The sequence below is a fragment of the Mastomys coucha genome, unplaced genomic scaffold, assembly GCF_008632895.1.
Source record: "Mastomys coucha isolate ucsf_1 unplaced genomic scaffold, UCSF_Mcou_1 pScaffold23, whole genome shotgun sequence".
In the NCBI taxonomy this organism is placed as follows: Eukaryota; Metazoa; Chordata; class Mammalia; order Rodentia; family Muridae; genus Mastomys; species Mastomys coucha.
In genome coordinates, this window is record NW_022196906.1 from 79134691 (window position 1) to 79157019 (window position 22329).

A 22329-nucleotide genomic window follows, 5' to 3' on the forward strand; every position below is an offset into this window, starting at 1 on the left:
AGATTTTTTAAGGTAATTTTATTTTTACTTAACTTTTTTATTAAAATATTTTTAACATTTAAAAGTTTAGTGTTTTACATTATAAGCTCACTTGAATCAAATAAAATTTTAGGGGAGAACGTTCTTTTAAATTTGATAAGTTTAAGTAATAGTTTCCACGTTTTCATTGAATGGAATAGATGGGTCTTAAATGAAACTGAGATTTAAATATTATCTGTAAAAGATTTATTTTCTTACTATTCATATAGGAAGAACTGAAGATTGTATACATCACTTATACAGCTTATAAAATGGATAAAACTTCAGGTTTAAAATGCGTTTACAAAACTATCACATGCTCTAGGAGAACACTCACATTTTATTCTATTCCATAGGTATTGGGTGGGCTTTGCGTGGAGACAGTCCTGCCAACAGTAGGCGAGATTTGTCATCTTTTCCCCCTTAGTATTTGGAGACTCTAAATGAATTTAAAATCTTCCCTTGGTGTTACCCTCCTGGTTTGAGGCCTGCCTCTCATAGCCACACCTCTCTGCCCATCTCCTGCTATTTGCCACACCTCCAATTTTGTTCCAGTTACATTCGAAAGCTCCACCTCCGCAGAGAAAAAAGGAAGTTACTGATTGGACTGGCATGCTGACGTACTTGGGGGGAGTGGTTTTGCCTCAGGTATTACACCTGTTGGGGGAACAAAGGAGGAGCATTAAAGGTTCAAGAAGACTGAGTGACCATAGTTCATGTTGTCCAATTTTTATCCTCCCACGTGGGTAAGGTACAGTACGGCTAGCCTGCCTCCTCCTATCTCTTTTATCTCCTCCTATCTCTTTCTAACTCCATATTTCCAGGTAACCCACTGTTTTAATGTTGCTGCTGGACAGCAACACCTTGGCATTGCTGATGATGAATGCTGTGAGAAAATTGTGAACCTTGCCAAAGTTGCAGTTGCTACATTTGCTTTGCAAACCACAGAGCCCTCAGAATCTCTTTAGGGCTGGACGCCTTATTTGCTGCCTAGTCAGCCAGTAGCTGTTATATTATATAGGTGGTCAGGAATCCTTGACTAAGGATATCTCTGTTCCTAGATCTTATTCCTTTGCCAGGATTCTGAAGTCTCTGTGAAAAGATTTTTTTCAGTGGTTGGTGGTTGGTATATTAATATGTTTTCTATAAGATGGACCTGTTACTATATGATATGGCCACATGTGTGTTATGGCTCTGAAGGTTGTCCAGCCGGGGAAGGTGTTCAGAGAGAAAACAGTGATAGTAATGAACTTGTGACTGTGCAGGGCTACAGTGATGTGTGTTCCTGTATTCGCTTTTAATAAAGGACTTGAAATGTGTTTTAGTAAAATATTTTAAATGCACAAATTAAAAACAAAAATACAGAAGAGGTCATGGAATAAAATATAAAAAAAGAAAGGTTTACTGTGTTAACCTTTTAATCTAAATATTATTACAAGAGTAAAAAGCTTAAAATATACATTAAAAAGTTTGTAAAGTAAAAAGCTGCATTGACCTAGCTTAACTCACTATTAAGGAAACAAAATATCTTTCTATAAATTGTGGCTTAAGTATACATTGTTTATAAAGAATATAAAATTGAACAATAACATAAGGAACTTAACCCATACTTCCCTTCTTTTCTACTAATTTCATGGAGTATCTACCAGCCCTATAAGCATGGTACTGGGATTTTAGATACACTGTTTTAAAAATCATTTATAATATATTACTGTTGTTCCCTTTGAATGTTTTAGATATGTTTACACATACAAATTTACATCAAATTCATAGAAAAATTCCTAAAGTAGTCAGTGAAGTCACATGCTATTGAGGTTTATAAGGTAGGATCAATAGGCTAGACCTAACAGCCTAGATGTGTGGTAGTCTGTTCCATTACTATTCATGTACATATATTCTATAATATTTATGCAATGGCAAAATTTCCTAAAGATGTGTTTCATTTTATTCTTCTTCCAGGATATCCAAAACTACTTTTCTTCCTATTTATGTATTTTGTACATACCAGACCAATCAAGCAACCTGTATGTGTTGTCTAGTATGTAACCCTAAGTCATGCCACTTCTTTTTCTGGTTAGAATGGACAACCACATGTGGTAGTTGGTTGAAAGTCTATCTAAACAGGATTTCCTTCAGCAAGAAATATCATAGTCACTCTTGAGAAGTAGCCTATAATTCAGCTATTATATTATGTCCAGATTCATTTAGAGAAAGTACTTTTAATCCCTTTAATCATATGAAATTCCATATGAAACTATAACTTGTGAGTTCATGGAGGATCATCAATACTATGGGTATAGATGTTATAAGAATATGAATAAATGATTAAATGACATATTGTATTTTTGACCAATAAAATATACTATTTATATGTCATTACTACTCAATAATGAACTCAGAAACTTGAATAAGTTCAGTCTTGTGACATCTTGGATCTACTGAGACTCAGTTTAATGTAAGAAGTTCAATTTATATAGCCACATAATGATCTTTTAGGTTTTCAATCTCTGCAAGAGTTTAATGTCAAAATCACGACTTCCACAAAGACTTGATCATACAAAAGAAAATATATCCATTCTATAACCTTTGAAATTTTTACTGATGCTGTTATTTGGGTCAACTGCCAAGAGCAAGCATAGGCTCAGAGATGGGTTCTTGAGATAATGGGTGTTTGAGAATGGTGAAAAAAAAAGACCTGAAGTTAAATCGTGGGTTACATGCTGATGGCCTATGTTCTACTCAAGACAGCTTTCTAGACTGCTCTCTCTCTTAAGACAACTTTTTCTTGCAACTCTAAGAACTCCGTATATCTCATCTCTTGAAGGTCAAAGGTCCAGTCTTTCATTTACATATCAATTCAGTCATGACTTCTGGTTCTCTTTTGATTATCCCATGAATCAGCATTCCATGACCAAAGCTCCTTGATTCTTAGAAAGGAACAGCAAGCATATTTTTATTTAACATTGCAAATGAATTCAAATGTATGCCTGCCTTTGTTAAGGACAAACAGTAAGCTAGCTGGGTGGGACCCTTCCATGAAATTACCATTCCTACCATCCCTGAGCCTGGACCTAAATGCTCTCTGTCCCAGGCTGACTTTAACTTAAGAATCTTCCTGCCTTTGTAAGTATAAACAAAAAACTTAGCTTGGTGGGATCTTGCCTTGCGATTACCACTCCCTAAATCTCTTTATTTCCTTCCTTAGTAGCTTTTGGACAAGGTGGTTCATAGTACAGCTGCCTCTGTCCTTTTAGATCTGTGAATCTCCTTATACAATTCATACTGCATCCCTATATTTTGCATAGTTGAGAAATTATATGTGTTTGAATTTATGTTTTCAGAGTTCTTTCTTACAGCCTTAAGGGCTATCCCGAAGGTTTCAGCATTTCCCGAAGGTAGCATGACACACTACCTCACACCCTAGTATTAGAGATTTGTGCTAGCTCTGTTTATCCTTGAGTCATTAACCTTGGCAGAGTATACTCCTCAAAGGAGAAACATGAAAATGTGTACATTATTATATAAAAAGCCTTACTCCCACAGCAACCATCAACACTTGTAGAAGCCTAAACCTTGCTGGCTGACTCTGTTCTCAGGGCAAGAGCCATGTCATGCCATCCTTTACATGGCCAAGGCTGACTAAACAGTGAACAAATGGTTTTTATAGGAGATGCTTTTTCTTGCCACAGGCATCTTGATTAGTTCTACCAGAGTGCAAAAACTAGTGTGAAAACTGGTCACATCATAGATTAAGTGTTTTGCAAAGCTATCTCCTGTTCTAGGGCTTGCTAATTTTTATGTTATGTAAGTGGTAAGACCAATACAACCAAATGTAGTTCGTGTTACTTTCCAAGTTTAAAGAGGCCCACCATATGTTGCATATGTGCTAGTAGATATTTCATGCAGAAAAAAGCTTATTATATAGAAGGATTATGCAATCCCTGACCATCAAATCTCTTCGATTTCACATAAATTTTAGTTAGTAGCTTAATTTTCTGGGAGTTTATCTTTTACCCTCTGACATAAAACATGTAGGTATTTTGAATTTCCTAGACTTGGGAAGAGTTATTTATTCAGTATTGTGAATCACCATGCCTCAGATGAGTGAAATTTCTGTGGACTCTACTATGATATGCATTAGAAATAACTTAGACCTGAGGTATGATAATAAAGGCATATTGGTTTTCCTGAGAGGTAAACTCAAATTTCTTCAGGTAAGCCTTAACAATACAAAAAGTTGACCTGCTATATCAAATGCTACTTGCTGTGTTGACATGTGCTAGTTCAAACACACACACACACACACACACACACACACACACACACACACACACACACGAAGGAAAGTTGCATTTGGAATAATGCTTTGATTACATTAGCAAGAACCCACCAATCAGATGCAGTCACTTTTCACATTGGCCAAATAGATAATTACTTTTGTTTTCTTCAAGTCATTATTGTTAACATAACTCAAATAATTGACTCAGATATTTGGTGCTCCTTATGGTGCTAAAGTATTTGTAAATGAGAATAAATCTAGGGACTTTAATTTTGCCTCTCCAAAATATTATTCTTTTCTATATACTTAGTATGTATATATAATTTTTAGTTTATTCATACCATCTAATTTCTATGATAAGAACAGGAATCAAAATATGATATGGACAGGATGTATCCATTGATATTTCTGCTGTATATTATAACATAGTCCACAGGAACTATATATAGTTTACAGTAACACTTGTCTGAAATATGGTGATCCACAGTACTGAAAACATTATGATTCTATCTGTGACTAGAAAGTTTCAGATACCTACATCTTTTATGTCAGAAGGTAAAAGAGAAACTCTCTCTAAATTAAACTACTTTTATTTTCTCTGTATAGTGTTATTATTTTGTCCTCCCAAATTAGCCTTAATCAAAAGTTAGTTTCCTCAGTATTAAAACTATCCACAAAGAACTTAATTCTCTATATATAGTATAGTGCCTCTTTCTTTCCTCAGTGAAACATTTTGCAGTTAGATGGCAATTAACACAGAGATCTACAACTGATTAACATATAGATATTATAAAATACTGTAGAAAATTCATCCATAAGTAGGAGACACTTATTACATACATGCCTACAAGGCTCAGGGAACTTCAGGGCAAAGTAAACAGGATGTAAGCAAAATCCAGAGATAGAGGATGACTTCAAGCAAGTAGTGTTGTCCAGACACAATGGGAAGTTGCACACATGAACTCAACATAGACAACATATTGAAGAATTGTACAAGTTCAAGCTAAATATTGGAAGTGTCAGGCATCAGTGCCAGAACTGGGGGTGAAGGCATGAAATCTAATAACTAAACTGTGAGTTATTGACATTTTAAAGGGAAAGCCTTAATTATTCTATTTTACAAATTCATAGGCATCCTGTTTTACAGGAACATGTTGTAAAATTATATATTCAATATATATGCATTTGTTTTTTATTGTAGAGACAAATCTCTACACAATTAGTTACTTAAACAAGATGAATATATTTTCTCATATTTCTGGAGATTAGAATCCTTATACAGATTCAACTAAATTAAAGTCAAGGTGTACATTAGGCTTCTTTAAGGAGGGGAATATTTCCCTTTGTCTTTTCTGGTTCTATAAGACACTAGCTTTCCTTGACCCTCTTTCACCTGGATTATGGAGGCAACAATATTGTAGCTCTATGATGTAGCTGCTTGTATTACGAATGTTAGTTATGTTCCCCCAAAAACTGTTTACATGAGAGGGTCTCCATGTAACTTCTTGGAACCTCTCATTAGTTGGTTCTTATTGGTAAATAAAGATGCCAACAGTCAATAGCTGGGGAGGACAGACAGAGGCAGGATTTTAGGATTTCCAGTGTTGAGACCTCAGTGGAGAAAGGAGATCAGTCATGCTTTAGGAGAGTGTGGAGAGGGGAGAGACACAGAGGGTGCCATGGGGTAGAGAAGTAAGGAGAGCACCCTGGGCTCTGGGCGAAGAAAGCCCAACCCAGAGGGCACCTCAAATGGGTCTGAGCAGGAGGCAGATTCAAGCCCATAGGCTAGGCAGTGATATTGTGCTGCACAAGACACATTAAAATATAAAGATATTGTGTGTGTGTGTGTGTGTGTGTGTGTGTGTGTCTTTTGTTCGAGGAACATAAATGATTGAGATGGGTAGCAACTCCGTCCCGGTATTTAACTCCACAGTATGACCTTTTATTCTTAATTAATCTCTCTCTCTCTCTCTCTCTCTCTCTCTCTCTCTCTCTATCTATCTATCTATCTATCTCTCTCTCTCTCTCTCTCCAACAAACTGGTAGCTAAGCTCCCTCTATGGAGTTTTATCTTGTTGAATTTTTTTGAGATTATGATTTGATTACAAGGATTCTCTCTTCTCTCTCCTTTTCCTTTCCTCCCTAGTTACACATCTTCACATTGTGCCCCTAGTACACACACTTGCAAAACACTCTTTACACCTAAGGCTCAAGGAACACTTCTAAAAAGAGGGTGGAGAGATTTTTAAGAGCCAGAGGATCATGGAGGTTGTTGTGAGATTGTGTCTCCTGTAATATCTGTTCCATGTTCTGAGTTTATATTCTGTCTTCTTTTTTGCTTTCATGACCTGATGCCTCAGACCCACAAAAAAGGCAAAGCCTATTCTATCCTAGTGCCAGGTTTAGAGGAATGGCAAAACTTTCTGGTCCAGGTACAAATGTTGGCAGCATGTGCAAAAACTAGGAGCTACAGCTTCCTCTTTTCAGATATTTTCAGTCTCCTTCCAAGACTAGCCTAACTCCTTTCCTCTGGGCTGTGTACAATAAATGGCCTGAGGTTCCATGTGATTGCATGATAAATGGAGCTCTACCAGAGTATTCACACCATGTATGATAGTACATATGATCCTAGCTTTTCTGTAGGTATATCATTGTGTTATTCTTCATTCTCTTATTATCCCAGTCATGTTTCCAGAACCAAGTGGTGTAGCATGATGTTATAAAGATTTCTTCAGAAGCCTGTGGTACAGATTGCTGTGGGAATATCTGGGAGAAAGACTAAGGACTTTGTTGCCAATCTTCTTTGTATAATATCTATCTACTATACAACCCAAGTGTGTTGGGGCTAGCACAACATATAAGCATATGAAAGTCAGCCAGAGAAAAAGAAAGTCTTTGACATGATGTTTTTGCTGCATAGGTAAAAGTTTGATTATGTCTGAAAGGTCAATTGGAAAGTCTTCTCTACAGCTGAACGCTTTAATGTCTGCCAGTTTTCTTGCTGAGCTATGACCTGATTTTCTCTTCTACTGAAGCTAGGGAACTGTTTGGCTTACCTGGAAATAAGTGTCAAGGGAGATAAGAGCGTAGAAAATGAAACTCAAAATTTATTCATTAATTCTATGAAAGGAAAGGATGATTGCCAGACATTGTGGTATTCTCTGAGGGATCTAAGGATGTTTATAGATGTCTTTAAATTCAAGATAACTTCTTGCTCATGAGTAACACAAGTACAATACTTAGTATACATGCAAAAATATTGACTATATGCCCTATAATTCCTTTTTAGTAAAATGTCTAAAAACCGTTTTTAGGCTTGTTATAAAATTACACTATTTCTTTCCCTTCCTTCTCTCTAGTTTTTATATATTTTTATTAAAACCAAACTAACAAATACATGAAGTAAAGAAATTAGCTAATTATGTTCTATGCCTTTGAAGAGACAACTATGTTACATAGGCACTGAGATAACATTAGAATCCTTTTTAATTTCTGATATACTTTATCAAGTAAAATGTGAAGAAATACTTTCCCAAGTCAAATGACTTTTCATAAGGTCAAGTTTTATCTAAACAGAATAAAATAGAAAAAAATGAAAGAAATAAGAGCAAATTAAATTTAGTTTAAACCTCACTGGAAAAAAATGTGGGAAATTGGGCAATATAGGGTTTCTCATGTTTCACCTCCCTAATCTTTCTTGCCTGTATTCAAATGAATTTCCGTCTTGGATGCATAATAAATCTTCAAGAATTATTTTGAATTCATAAAACAGGAAACTGTATTTTATCCTATGAGCCATGAAATAAGGGCTGGATCTGTTTTATTTCAGCCTGAGTTTTATTTGATCCCTCTTGTTAAAAGTCACAATAGTGAATAAAGTTTGATTATACATGTCCAATTTCACAGATATTTTTTCTCAGAGATATGTGATTATATAATTCATGATTAAATGAGAATTTAAATTTAGACAATGAATTGCACACTGGGGTTGATCATCACAAATATAACATCTTCTCTAATAACACTCAATTGATTTATTTTGAGTCTACTTAAGTAGAAAGTTCTTTTAATTATATAGCAGACATAGTAAACTCTTCCCATAAGTGGCCTAATGTTTTGAAGTGATTCCAATTGCAGGTAACAATTTGTCATTAAAGCATAGAACATATTTGAAAATAATGATTAGTAAGCATTTAAAAGCATAAGAATAAAAAATTGCAAAATGTTTATATGTGAGCAAACTTCTGTATGAATTAAGAACTTCAAAACTGTGGCTTCATACCAGAAGATGCTCCTCCTATTTATACAATGATGATATGCAACCTCACTGGCTTTTCAAGATGATGATGGTAGAGCTGATAAGAGAAAACAGTTCGCATTCATGAGAAAGCCCAAGGTCATATGCGATAAGAGTTTCATAGCATAACTTGGGATTCACTCATAGTGAGATTTGAGAAAAGTCCAAAAATAAGCTGCATGTAATTTCTGTCCAATCCATAAATTTCAATCCATAGGCAGAGAGGATACTCCAACTGGAATAAGATAAAGAATAGTGCCTTGTAGTGGTATAGAAAACAGAAAACATGAAGCAGGTATCACCACCATATAGTACCTTAGAAAGATTTCTTCTGTGTCTTAGAAAGTTGAATGATTTCTATAACAACAGCAGTAAAACTCAGTAGGGAAAAAAAATTCCCCAAATCTTAAAAAGAGAAACAGTTATTAAAAACTATTTAAAATTAGTAGTTGAAGATAAAGAACATGTGGTATGTAAATTGAAATTCCCAGAAAAAAATAGCCACACAAGTTTGTGCCTAGTGGTGTTATCCTTATCTGGGAGCAGAGGCACTCTGAGCACAAAGGTAGTTTTCACAACATATAGCTTATACTTTGCACTTTGGCTGGGCCAACATCATCAACATCCCATATGTGGAGAACTCAGCCTCAAACTTTGTAGTAGTGAGGGACTGATGGTGCTCATGCTTCCTACTGGGTAAGGCTGGAGTTTGCAAGGTTAAGCAGCTGATTAAAACTCAGGCTTGTGCAGAATGGAAATGTTACCAGACCACAGCCAATTTATCCAGGACTGTCCTTATTCACTTAAATAGCCATTAATTGCTATTCTACAAGGCTTTTCCTAAAGGAAAAGATAAGCAAATATCTGATAAACCCCCCGGTATGCCACTAATGATAGACCTAAGTACAATTTCGTGAACCAATGAATTTATTGATGTTGCTTGCAGAGGTAAGGATGAGGAGTTACTGACAGAGGCAGGGATGGCTCCTAGGCATTTACATTACCAAAAATTCCATTTTACCTTGGGTGATGATTACCTCAGGGATACACCAACCCTTGAACTCCCTGAAACACTTCTAGGATTTAAGCTACTTTGAGAGTGTCTTTTCGCAGCCACTGCTTACAACTTCTGTAACAATGAGGAGACTTGACAATCTTAGCATTTTCAGCAGGACTTAACATGTTCCTTCACTTCAGAGTCTCCTCCATCTATGCTGACCCTCTATCTTTGACCTAATGTGGTTTGGATTATCAGATAAACATTTCAAGTTTATTTTCAATAGGACACTGACTTTCACAGAACCAAAAGCTAAGAATGTGATTGGACAACATCTGAGAACTGTGGCAGTGATTTTCTTTTGTTTTCTGTAGCCCTCCTGCCTGGTTGATGATCCTGCCAAAGTATTTGGAATAGGTTCTGATTTGTTTCTCTCTTTTGTACTATAACTACAAATGTTTGCTCACCACTTCCAAGTTGGAATATATTGCTAGGAAGAAAGAGAATCAATGTTCTTAGGTCATGGTCACATATTTGGCTCACAATAAATTCTCTTTTATTCCCTTTGAGATGAGAGTGCTTTTGTGTTGACAGTTTTGGTGCTTGAATGTGCAGCTCCATGGAGGACACATGTTCAGAAGAGGTGTTCCCTGGAACAGTGCCAAGGGCCAGCTCAGGTTCTTAGTGTTCAATATTCTGGGTTGTTGTTGATGAGTTTATAAGGCCATTGCTTTGTGTGATGGTCTGGTGGTTTATTCTAAACTAGTTGTTTGACATTCTTCTGCTTTGTCTCAGAGCATTTAGTTAGAACATATTTTTAGTTTGTTGTATGTGTGTTTTCAGAACACTTTCAGAGAACTGGTTTGTTTGCTAGCATTTGGGTTTCCTACCACTCTTCTGATATCTAGTTCTCCATTTTGCCTTCTCTCTGGGTTTATTGTAGTCTTGCCTTTTTTAAGGGAGTGTCTCACATAATAATGCTGAGTAGAAGCATCTTCTCTCTAACTCCCCAGGGGTACACTGCCAGTGGGGTTCTCCCCAGGACTTGGAATGTCCTCACAGGGAGTGATTATTGCCCCAGTTTTGAAGATTCATGAGGGAATGATCATACAGTGTCTGGACCTCTTTGTTTCTGTAAATGTGAAGAATCAATATAAGAAATGATGGCAATAGATCTTGGAGTCAGAGCCAGCAGGGCCTTTCTTATAAGCAATGCATACATCTGATCCAAAACAGAAATCCATCCAACTCACATATGAATAGAAGATTAAAAATTTCATTTCCAGGATTCTTTCTAAAAGAGAAACCATCACAATGGATCTGTCAGTAAGTGAAGAGAAAGTTAACACTACAAATCCATTTTCATAAATTTGACAACTTAGATACAATCTCCAAACTTTACAAGATTATTTTAAAAAATTGTAAGTAAATATTGGTAGATAGCTAATTCTTACAGCTCAACAATCAGAAGTGATTATGAAGGACATGAAGAGGCAGTCAACAAAAGAATCCCTAACAATTTCCATACGTACATCACTCTTCAAAACCGAAGTGAGAAATGAAACCATCATTGACTACAACTATACTCTAATGGACTATTATACCCTGAGCACCATGTTTCAAGGAAGACAATATAGTATGGAAGGATTTCTGAGGTGCTTGAGGGAAAATGGGGTAGTGGACAGAAAAATAGGAATAACAGACATCACAAGTTTTGTCTCATGCAGAAAATAAATACCCACATCTGGAGGCAGAAGAGGGACTATTTATGAAAACAAAGGGAAAAAGAAGAGCTGAGAGGAAAAGAGATGGTGACATGTAGGTTCCCAATACAGATAAGGGACAGTAGAGTATTGCCCATACCATGGACATCACTCAGAGTCAAAGGCAGAAGTGGGTCTGCTTCCTACCCAAATCAGGCTTGGGCCTACTCAACTGCATACAGACAAAGACTACAGCATGATAAAAGGTAGTTAGGCTACTGGTTTCCCACCAGACAACTGGCTTCTCAGAAGTGACTGGAAGTCTGTTAATCTAGCTGATACATTAAAAGGCCCCTGCTCCCATTGCAGGACATCCTCCATTGTCTTTTTTTCCCTCCTCACCCTAACTGGAGCTATATGAGTGTCTTAGTTAGGTTTTTACTGCTGTGAACAGACACCATGACCAAGGCAGCTCTTATATGGACAACATTTGATTGGGGCTGGCTTACAGGTTCAGAGGTTCAGTCCATTATCATCAAGGTGGGAACATGGCAGCATCTAGGCAGGCATGGTGCAGGAGGAGCTGAGAGGCTCCTAGCCTTCAGCTGAAGGCTGCTAGCAGAATAGTGACTTCTAGGCAGCTAGGACTAGGGTATTTAAAGCCGACACCCACAGTGAGATACCTATTCCAACAAGGCTACACCTCCAAACAGTGCCACTCCCTGGGCCAAACATATAGAACCTCATAATGAGCAAGCCACAAGCTGTCCTCAGAAATAATACCCTGGGCCATAAATATCCATAGTACTCACTGTCTCCTGAAAGCCCCTGCTCTCAAGATCCTCTACAACAAGAAATTACTGGAGCTTAATGCTGATCGGGGATAGAGGATCCACATATGGCACACAAACAAGGACCCTCCGGGATTTGTGAAGGAGGTTGAGTACTCCTGTCTGAGGGACAACGGTGTTTACCTTGCCATACCAACCTGAGGATAAGCAGGTTCTTGTTTCCTCCTTTACCTTCATTTTGAGCTGTCAGGAGGAACTGACTACAGCAAAGAGGCAAGTGACATCTTTCATCCAGGGCTTGACTGAAGGTCCTTAGTCCTTTAGTTGGAACCCAACAGCCCTTCACCTCGCCAATTCTCTCGAAAGAACCCAGTAACACAATGGCCAGTTAAAAGCCCCTAGGCAGGCTAGCAGTTTGGGTGGAATTTCCTGGAACTCCTGCAGACTTGGGGATGATCCCCTTTTGACTGAACATTTCCATCCTCTTTTGTCATGGGAAATTCCTCTTCTCACCACAAGGCATCCCAAATAAGAGGCCTTCAAGGCCCTTTTCTAGTGCAGGCATTTAAGTTCCCCCAGAAGGAAGCAATTTCCTTCTGTGAGAAGGTCCTTCAATTAATTAGATACTCAAATGATCCCCAGTGACCCCTATGACACTGAGGTCTGGTCCCAGGGCCCTACCTTGCACTAAGGAAAGGCCAAGAAGAGACCAGCAGTGTGTAGGCTTCATCACTAGCCTCTCATAGGCTCTCTCTCTTCATGGTGCCAAGTCTCAACTTGTTTCCATGACTCCTTCAGTTCTAGGCTATCAACTGCCAACTAAGGCTGTACCTTCACCAATGGCCTTGCCTTGCCTCTCACTGTGCCAAGCCTCAGCTACTCTTCATGTCCCCTTCATGTCTTCAAAAACAGTACCATCTGGGTGACTCTTAACACATTACCAACTACAGTTGCAGCACGAGTTCCAGCCTTGGCTATCTCTGGAACACAGCTTCTTTGTGCTCTCAGAAAACATTTTCCAGATTTCACCTCCATGATCACCACTAATTTCTTAACAACAGCTAACCAGCATCAATTGTATGGACTCTATGGTCAGAGTCATGTGGCCAAAACTGCCCAGTTCTGCTGCTTGCTGGGGATGGAACATCACCCCTTTGTTCTATTATATTATCACCAGCTTTCTATTTGCCAATTCCTTCACTGCCTAAGCTTGGCTATCTTGGAACTTGCTGTATAGACTGACTTTGGGTTTCTGTTATAATTATTCCCCATATATATCTATATGAGGATGTTGACGTAGCTTCTACTCCACACTGCACAAGGCAAAAAAGAGAAAATCTTCATCCCTCTGCTGGTCAGACTGGGATTTAACTGCTCCCAGGGAGCAGGGGGAGGAGCAGAAATGACCTTAGTACAGACCCACTAACTATCTGGAGACTTCAAAGACAAGTTGGATCAAGCCATAGCTGCCATCACAGGTAGCAATTACATCATCTTGCGATTGAATAATATTATAAATCATTCAAGTGATTACTAACTTCCCCATAAGTGTTTTCATTCATATAAAAATATGGGAAGAGCAATTTGACACAGAAGAAGAGGGGGCAACTTGTCACAGTAGCTAAGGTTGCAGTGATGTAGCTTGTTGAATCTTGTCTCTTTAGCTCATTCTTAGTCAATGTTATATAATATGAATCGGCTCCAGCTGATGCCCATTCTTATTTATATCATGCAAGTTAAATGCCATAGGTTGTTTTTCTGTTGCAACCAGTGCTGCTGTGAGAATTGTACATGTTGACACACACAAACACAGAATTTTCACTAGCTTGTGCAGTCAATACTGCAAGATTATGTGGAACACTTCTAGTTGATATTAAACTATACTCCAATAGAGTTGTATGAATTTACAAGCCCACAACAGCGTAGGGATATTTTTATTGTGCTATTACTTCATTTATAGTACCACTGTGGGACTTAAATTTTCCTCTAATAGATATAAAACATCTCCTGTAGCTTCTATTTGCATTTTCTTACTACTGGTTAGGTTGAGTAGATCTTTGAATGTATTTATTGCCTTTATGTCTTTTCTGAAATTTTGTTGACCTTATTTTTAACCAAATAGTAGATTTTGTTAAGTATTCTGTGCACCATTTCTTCATATTAAATACTTTTTTTGCATTTTTTCAGTTTCCTTTTTGGTAATAGATGTTTCAAATTTACTGTAATAAAATTTGTCACCTTTTCCTTTTAATTTTGGCCCTCTAACCTTTTACAGGCATATCTATATTAGTTACTATATTAGTTTTGTCACTGTGAACATTTATCAGATGAGAAGCAACTTAAGGGGGAGATGTTTATTCTGCCCAACAGTATAGGAGGACACAAGTCCATCTTAGTTTGCAAGGAATGGAAGTGGCTATGGCTGTGCAACAGGGAGAAAGCAGGTCACATCATGACAATACTCAGGAAGCAGGGTGATGATCTTTGGTATGCTACTGCCCTTCTTGTTTTCCTGTCTTCTATTTTTGAAATTTTCATATACAGGTGCTTCACTCACATCATTCTGCCTCTCTCTCTCTCTCTCTCTCTCATACACACACACACACACACAAACACACACACACACTCATACACATTCACACATTCTATGGAGCCTACTTAGTGTTGTTTATAGAATGTTTATAACATGTGGTTAAGGCTTACCACTTGGTTTTGGGTGAATAACCTATCAGTGAACTTAACGTTGAAGAAATTGATTCTTCACCTCACAATAGCCATTGACTTCCTGTAGCTCTACATATAGGTATGAAGCTTTGTGAAAAATATCTCATTTCCATTAGCATGTCAACTGGTTTGGTCGTTATGGCTATGGCTGTCTTCTGTATGAAACTTATTATGTTTCAAAGACACTGTCTTACACTTGGCATGCTGGCTCTTTTGAGCTTTATGGCCCCTATTTCATAATATTCTCTGAGCTCTAAGTGTAGATGTTACACTGTAGATATACAAATTCAGGCTATTTTTTCCTAGAGCCATTTATTCTTGGTATCTGACCAGTTGTGGAGATATATAATACACACCCACACACACACCCACACACCACACACACATACATATACACACATACCATATACACATGCATACATATAATATATATATGTAGATATATATATGCATATATATATATATATATATATATATATATATATATATATATATATATATATATATATATATATATACTTCTCTCTGCTTCAAAAGAAATTTTTCAGTGAGGGATGGAAGTTATACTTACCTTTTGCTATAAGTGTAAGAATTTAAAGTATAGTTAAAAACCACACTGATTTAGGAAAGTGGCAGTAGCAAGTGTTTTCTAGGACTTCTGACTTCTCTGGATACAGGTAGACTGTAAGGTACACAGTACTAGGCACAAATTTCCAGGCTATGAGTCCAATTAGATATTTATTTGTTAGTCTTACAATATGTGTCACCATTACACTAGTGGGGATACCTTGCCAAGCAGGCATTGCTGTATGCTATCACTGCTCAGTGATTCACAGACTTTGTAGCTGGGTGAGGCTACTGGTTTCTTTTTCCCTTGGCAACTTGTATAGATAACACTTTCCTATATTATCAATGGTTGTTCTTCCATAGGAGGTGTAGAGTTCAATTTAAGCTCAATTTCTCCCAGTCCTATGTCTGAAGTGTCTTCAACAGCAGTGTCTTGTGTTTTGGAAGTCAACAAAGGTCAATGGAAACAAAGAGAATAATCTATACTGTACAGGGTTATTCTTAAACTTTCCTTGTCAAGAACATCCAATCATATGGAAGTTTTCCCTGCATGGTACTGGGGAACTTTAGATAGTCCATGGATCTTAGGGGATCATTGTCACCATGTTTTGGGGACAATAAATATTTTCATTGAACAGAATCTAGCTAGAATATGATGTCAGACATACATCAATAAAAAAGGACCACATGAAGAAGTCATATCACAAAACCATAAACAACATGAAAATCCAAGATAATATCCATGTCCTCCACCATACCAAAAACAACAACAACAACAGTAACAAAAGAAAATATAAAACAGTCCTGTAGAACTGTGTTCCAATGAGAATCACGTAGATGAATGAGCCTTAGGACACATATTTGTAAATAATTATGAACACAGTCAAAGAATACAATTAGTTTAAAAAGAACACAAATAAGCATCTCCAAGATCTTAATGAAGATAGTAATAAACTATTAATTGAAGTCCAAAATGATGATCATACATCTTAATGAAATGATGAAGACAATTTGAGGCTTTAAAACTCAGTTCAGTAAAAAGACAAATATTGAAGAACAATCAATCTGAAATACACCTAAATTTACCAAATTCAATAACCCAAATTAAAGTCAGGGAAAAGAATTACCAGTATAATGGGAGGAAAAACCAGGGGATAGATGGGAAAAGGTGAATATGCCAAAACTACATGAACCTCTCAAAGAACTAATAAAAAATTTAAAGGAGAAAACCGAATAGCAGATCTTTTAGATAAAGTAAAAGAATTAAACCATGTAAACAAAGAATAAATCACACAATGAATATATAGGAAAGTTGGGACACCATGATAGAACCAAATATCTTAAATATAGTCATAGAACATGGAGAAGAATCCTGGATGAATGGCATAGACTAGCTTTTCTACACGATTATGGAAGAAACCTTTCCCATATGAAGGAAAGATCACATAGGAGTACAACTAGAAAAGTGAGAAAAGAAACTCTCCCACAGCATATCATAAATAAACACTAAATATACAAAACAAGGAAAGGGTATTGAAAGCTACAAGAGAAAAGCCTCAAGTCACATACATAGACAAACCCACAAGGATGACAGTTTACATCTCAATTGAAACTTTTGTAGACGAAAAGAGCCTAGAGCAATGAATGGTACTCCAAGTTCTGAAAGATTATAGATAGATGCCAATCTTTGCTACTGTTCTCAACAAAACTACCTGGTAGTTGAAGAAGAAAGACTAAGTTTCTATGATGTAAACAAGCTAAAGAAGTCATATCAATGTAACTATCCTTACAGAGAATACAGGAAATAATACTGAAAACTGAGAAGAACAAGCATACTCACAAGACTATAGAGAGAAAAAAAGATAGAACGTTTACCAAAAAAAAAAAAAAAAAAAAAAAAAAAAAAAAAGCAGACAAAAGTGAGGCTAAGAACACAAATGCCCAAAATAACAATATAGGGACAGCAATCAACACGCATTTTTTGATAATTTCTTTCAACCTTTCAACATTGATGTTCTCAGCTCCTCGGTCAAAAGATAATACTTAGTTGAAGGGATTTTTGTGGAGAATTTCTCTTCCGGTTGTGTCTATTTGTGATTCCATGTGTCTTTTGTGTTTGAATATCTACTTTATTTCTCTAGCTTTGGGGAGTTAATCTCTATAGTTTCTTTGAATAAGTAGATCATTTGTACTGTTAGTGTTTATCATTGCTCCTTCTGTTCTCCGGGTTTTATTTTTATCACATTTCAGAGTTCTATGACATTGAAGTTATGTTCATTTATTAAATCTTATTTTCATGGGTCAGTATACTGTTGTAAGTTTGTGGGCCGACAAACTTACTACTGAATGTGAAGAGAATAAATCATGACAGCAGAAATAACACCAAACTCCACGGGGTGAACAAATACACTTAAAATATGATCAAAGTAACACTTTTACCATAACATCATTTGTAGAAAACAAAGGTTAAGTGTAGAAGTTAACCTTTACTTAATGATTTTGTAAAATATAAAATGGTGTTTTCAAATCAAAATTTAAATTCACTATCTTGCATTTGACTAAGGGATTTCTCCAACTCCAAATTCTATGCAGCAAACTCTTTCGTGTGTGTTCCTTTGCTCAGTGTTTTTCACACTTGTGGTAGTCAGGATCCCCAACAACCTCTCACAGTCACACAGTAGCCTTTTCTTTTCTACATTTTGGGGTTTTTGTTGTATTTCTGACCCTGTTAACTCATTCTTCCACTTTGATAGAGAACCACTTTGTATAAATGAGGATTTTCTTGGAATTTCTTTTTTCTGCACCTAAACACTTTTAGAACCCGTTCCCCTTTCTGTTTCTCTACTATTGCTTCACCCATGACCTTTCTCTTGTCACATTTGGGTTGGTCTGGCCTGTTTGGATTATGGGGCTCCTGGAAATAGTCATCTTGGAAGATATTGCTTCTCCCTTAGATATTCTATCCCTTTTTTTTTCAAAAAGACTGGGATAGTTACATGACTGTACTGAGGTTACCAACAATCCTTCACTTCAACTAATTTCATTCAAAGCAAACAACAGTAATTAAATGTAACCAATTATATATAGCATAATCAAGCAGGATAATACTAAAGTATGATTTTAAAAGTTCCATGGGAAATGCAATGCACAAATCACAAAAGAATCTGTGAAATTTTAAGAAATAAAAAAGAAGCAGAACAATTTTTTTGTTTGAAGGACATATAGCATCAGAGGCCAGAAACGCAATTGCAAAAGAGGAGGGAAATCTTGTAGATACTGTTTAAAACAGTGAACGTTAAGAGTTGTGATTCAAATAGAGCAAGGTAGCAATCTTCAGTTTGTAGGAATAACAAGCTGGAGAAGTGAATTATACACAATAAGAACACCTCTGTGATAGTGAAGCCTATAAATTAAATTCATGATATTAATATAGTCTGTCAAAGTTTACTACCTAAATGACCTTAAATGTTCTTAATATGTTAATAATTTTCTTTAATCTCACATTATATATGTCTGTATGTTGTTTCTGTGACCTGGTCATGTCTCTCCAATGAGGTCAGTCATTCTCATGTCTAAGCTTTTGTAAGGTTTATGTCCAGCAAAGGAGATCAACTTCCACCAAGCTGATATAGATTCTATCCTGGTATGAGCTACACGATATGGCTGCATAACTTTGAGTGGCTTCTCCTACTCACTGTTTTGTGGAGATACCACCCAGGCTTTTGTGTTTCTGATGATCAAAAAGTTATTGTGGAATTTATTTTGTTTTGGTGTTTTAAAAATAATCTTCAAAAAGTTTATAGATATATACAATGTATTTTGATAGCATACTCACTCTACTTCCCCCCTCCAACTCTTCCCAAGATCCCTAGCCATCTTCCTCTCAACTCAATTGTCTCTTTTATTGTTAAATTTGTTTATTTATTACTCATAATTAATTTTTAATAAACCCCTAAATATAATTATTGTGGACCATATGTTCTGCCACTGTGACATGGGCAACCTAATGTGGACATATTCCTAAAGAAAAGTGACTCTCCCTCCTTTAGCAGCCATCAATTGCCAAGAGCTACTCCTCTAGAGCTGAATTCTTGATTTTACCCAACTTTGCTGGAATATTTTTAGTGGCTTGATCTTGAGAAGAATTTCAATAGTTAATCACAGCTGCAGTGAGTTCATGTGTTCAAAGGCCATGCCATGTACAAAAAACAGAATTTCACAACTTTACTATCCATACCCTAGTTCTTACACTCTTTCTACCTCCTTTATTATGATGTGCCATGAGCCTTGGATGGTATGCATGGGTGGTTGATATAGATATCCAACTTAGAGGTGAGCTTTCACAGTTGCTAATATTCAGTACTTTGATCAGCTTTCAGTGTCGGCATTAATCATTATCTACTGAAGAAAGAAACTTCTATGGCTAAGGTATGATCACAAATACTTAGAACAATATTTGACAACATGACAGTTTAATAAAATAATAACAGTATGTTCTCCCCTAGGGCCAGTGGTCTTTGCAGTCATGGGTTTTAACCAGGGGTACCATAGTAGGCATTATATATCTCCTATAGTGCAGCTTCAAGTCCAATCAGAAAATTGCTGGTAACTCCTGCAACTGTCAGGCCATGATTGGGCCAGTGTCCATAACTTGCCTATTGTGAAGCTATTGTAGCAGTCAAAATCCAGTGCAAGCTAAATCCACTAATGTGTTTTTATCCCCAGAATCCTGCATAGTACCATAGAGTACTGTGAAAGTTAATTTGCAGGGTGAGGATTTTCTAGTTGTTTGAGATGAATTTATACAGATTTCATTACAAAAGTGGTATTTTCAACCAAAAGGTTTTACCACCTAGTTATGGTTGGCAACTAAGCAACTGTAATAGTGTGAGTTGTTTAGGGGCCTCTTGAACATCCTGGACTAATAAAGAATAGTGAGGTATCTTGTGCTATGCAGTGAGATCCTCATTTAGTAACCCTTGTCTTCCAGTGACATCACTGTCCACTTGGCCATCCCTTACTGCCTTCTCACTGCTATGCCCCTATTGCCATCCTGACTTAACCCACTAACCTCAAATAAACCCTCACCATGTTCTTTTATGTCACCTATGTTCTACAGTTACTTCTAATTACAGATTTCTTTCACTTGCAACATCATGGGTGTTATAGAGCATTTCCATACATACTTTATTTTGTTAGGTCTTCGTCAGCCTTGTTTTTTGACTTCTCCTTTATCAGGTCACTTAAAGATAGTTTCTAATTTGCTATCTTTCCCAGAAGTGCACAGCTCATAAATGTCTTCATCTTCTTACCGTATCTCCCAATTCTATCTACACAATTCCTCTCCATAAACTTCATCACATTTATTGCATCTGATATGCAGGAAAGGAGTTTACTTTCAATGTTGCAATAAAATGTATCCAGACTAGATAGTGGGAGATAAATCCATGAACCTTCTCTGTCAGAGTAAATGTTCAAGAGAATATTGAGACAATTTAAATGTCAATAAACTTTTTACCATCTGTTCATATAACAGAATCATACATTTAGAATCCACTGGAGAACATCACTTTCTGCTGAAAACAGAAAAAGGAAGACTTCAGAAATGTAATACTTCATGACAAATTCCCTACTATTTGGCTTTAAGACACAGCATATCCAAGAATAAAAAAGTCATCCTAGAAATATGATGTTTGTCACAAAAAAACCGAACCTACCCAAAACAACAACAACAACAACAACAACAGCAGCAACAACAACAACAACAACAGGACCACAGAGAAAAATCACTTTTGGGGAAAATCAAAGCCACCCTCCAAACCTAACCAACCTCATTTAGGAAACAGTTTCTGACTTGGAATCTAGGCCCCAGAGAAAACTCTGATGAACATCTAAAACTATCACTGCAAACTGAGTCTTTTCTGACTTTACTACAAATTGCATATTTCCGGCAAAAGTGTTTCACCATATAGAAATGGTGTCAAGGAACAAGCTCAGTTAGGCTCCAAACTTATAAGATGTATGAATCAGAGACTCAGTGTGCTTTTATTCAGATTGCTCTTAAGTTATTTCCTTTCTCTCAGTCTATGTCTATGTGCTTTTGCCATGTTCTTCACAATCAGTTCATAAGGAAGAAAAAAAAACGGTTCTATATATGTTTCTAATATTCTGTTCCTTTAAAAATGTGCATCTATTAAACCCCAGCTGCAGGATGACCTAAAGGAATGGGTGAAAGAGAAGACTCACCCATTATCAAAACTTTAAACAGAATACTTGTTTGCTTCCTTTATTTGGAAAGAGTGATGTAACAAAGTGAGACCATTAGTCGACAGAATATAGATAGGTGGAGGAATACTGACAAAAATTTTACATAGGAGAATATATATTCTCCTGTATATATTCAGGTCATTTTATATGGACAGAATTGTATTTGTGTAGTGTGAACACTCACCAAAGGATCCACAATAGCCACAAATCTTATTTGCAAAGTCAATCAAAATTAGACTCTGTAGCTATGTTATTCTCTTTCTTTAGCCAACATAGTTCTTGTTCCTATATCCAATGACAAAACCAGCCATCAGGTTAATGCATTGGCTCAGTAACATGGGACTTCCTTCACTAAGCATGACATGGATAATGATGCTGTTTGGCTTTCAGTAGTGATCCATACCAATCCCTGTTTATTTTATCACTCCACAGGGGACACAGATAAATATCTGGTTAATTACACTGAACTTCGTCCATTATGGAAAGGCATAGATCTCTACTTAATGAAGTCAAGACTTATTCTACTTATGGATTTTCTTGACTTGCCTGTGACACTCCATTAAACACCAAGATATATAAACTCAATGACTGCCTTTATAACAGCCACGGAAGTCCCTATATAGTTATGGCTTTGTGGAAGAATGTTCGTGTTGAAAGAATTACAGAGGAGCAAGGAAAGTTTGTGA

At 36.6% G+C, this 22329-nt stretch overlaps 1 non-coding gene across 1 annotated transcript; it reads left to right on the forward strand.

Moving 5' to 3' along the window:
- Nucleotides 1-9122: 9122 nt before the first annotated feature.
- On the forward strand, nucleotides 9123-9285 carry LOC116074176. The gene has a single exon (XR_004112128.1). It is a non-coding gene; the product is annotated as a U1 spliceosomal RNA (small nuclear RNA).
- The last annotated feature ends 13044 nt before the right edge of the window (nucleotides 9286-22329 follow it).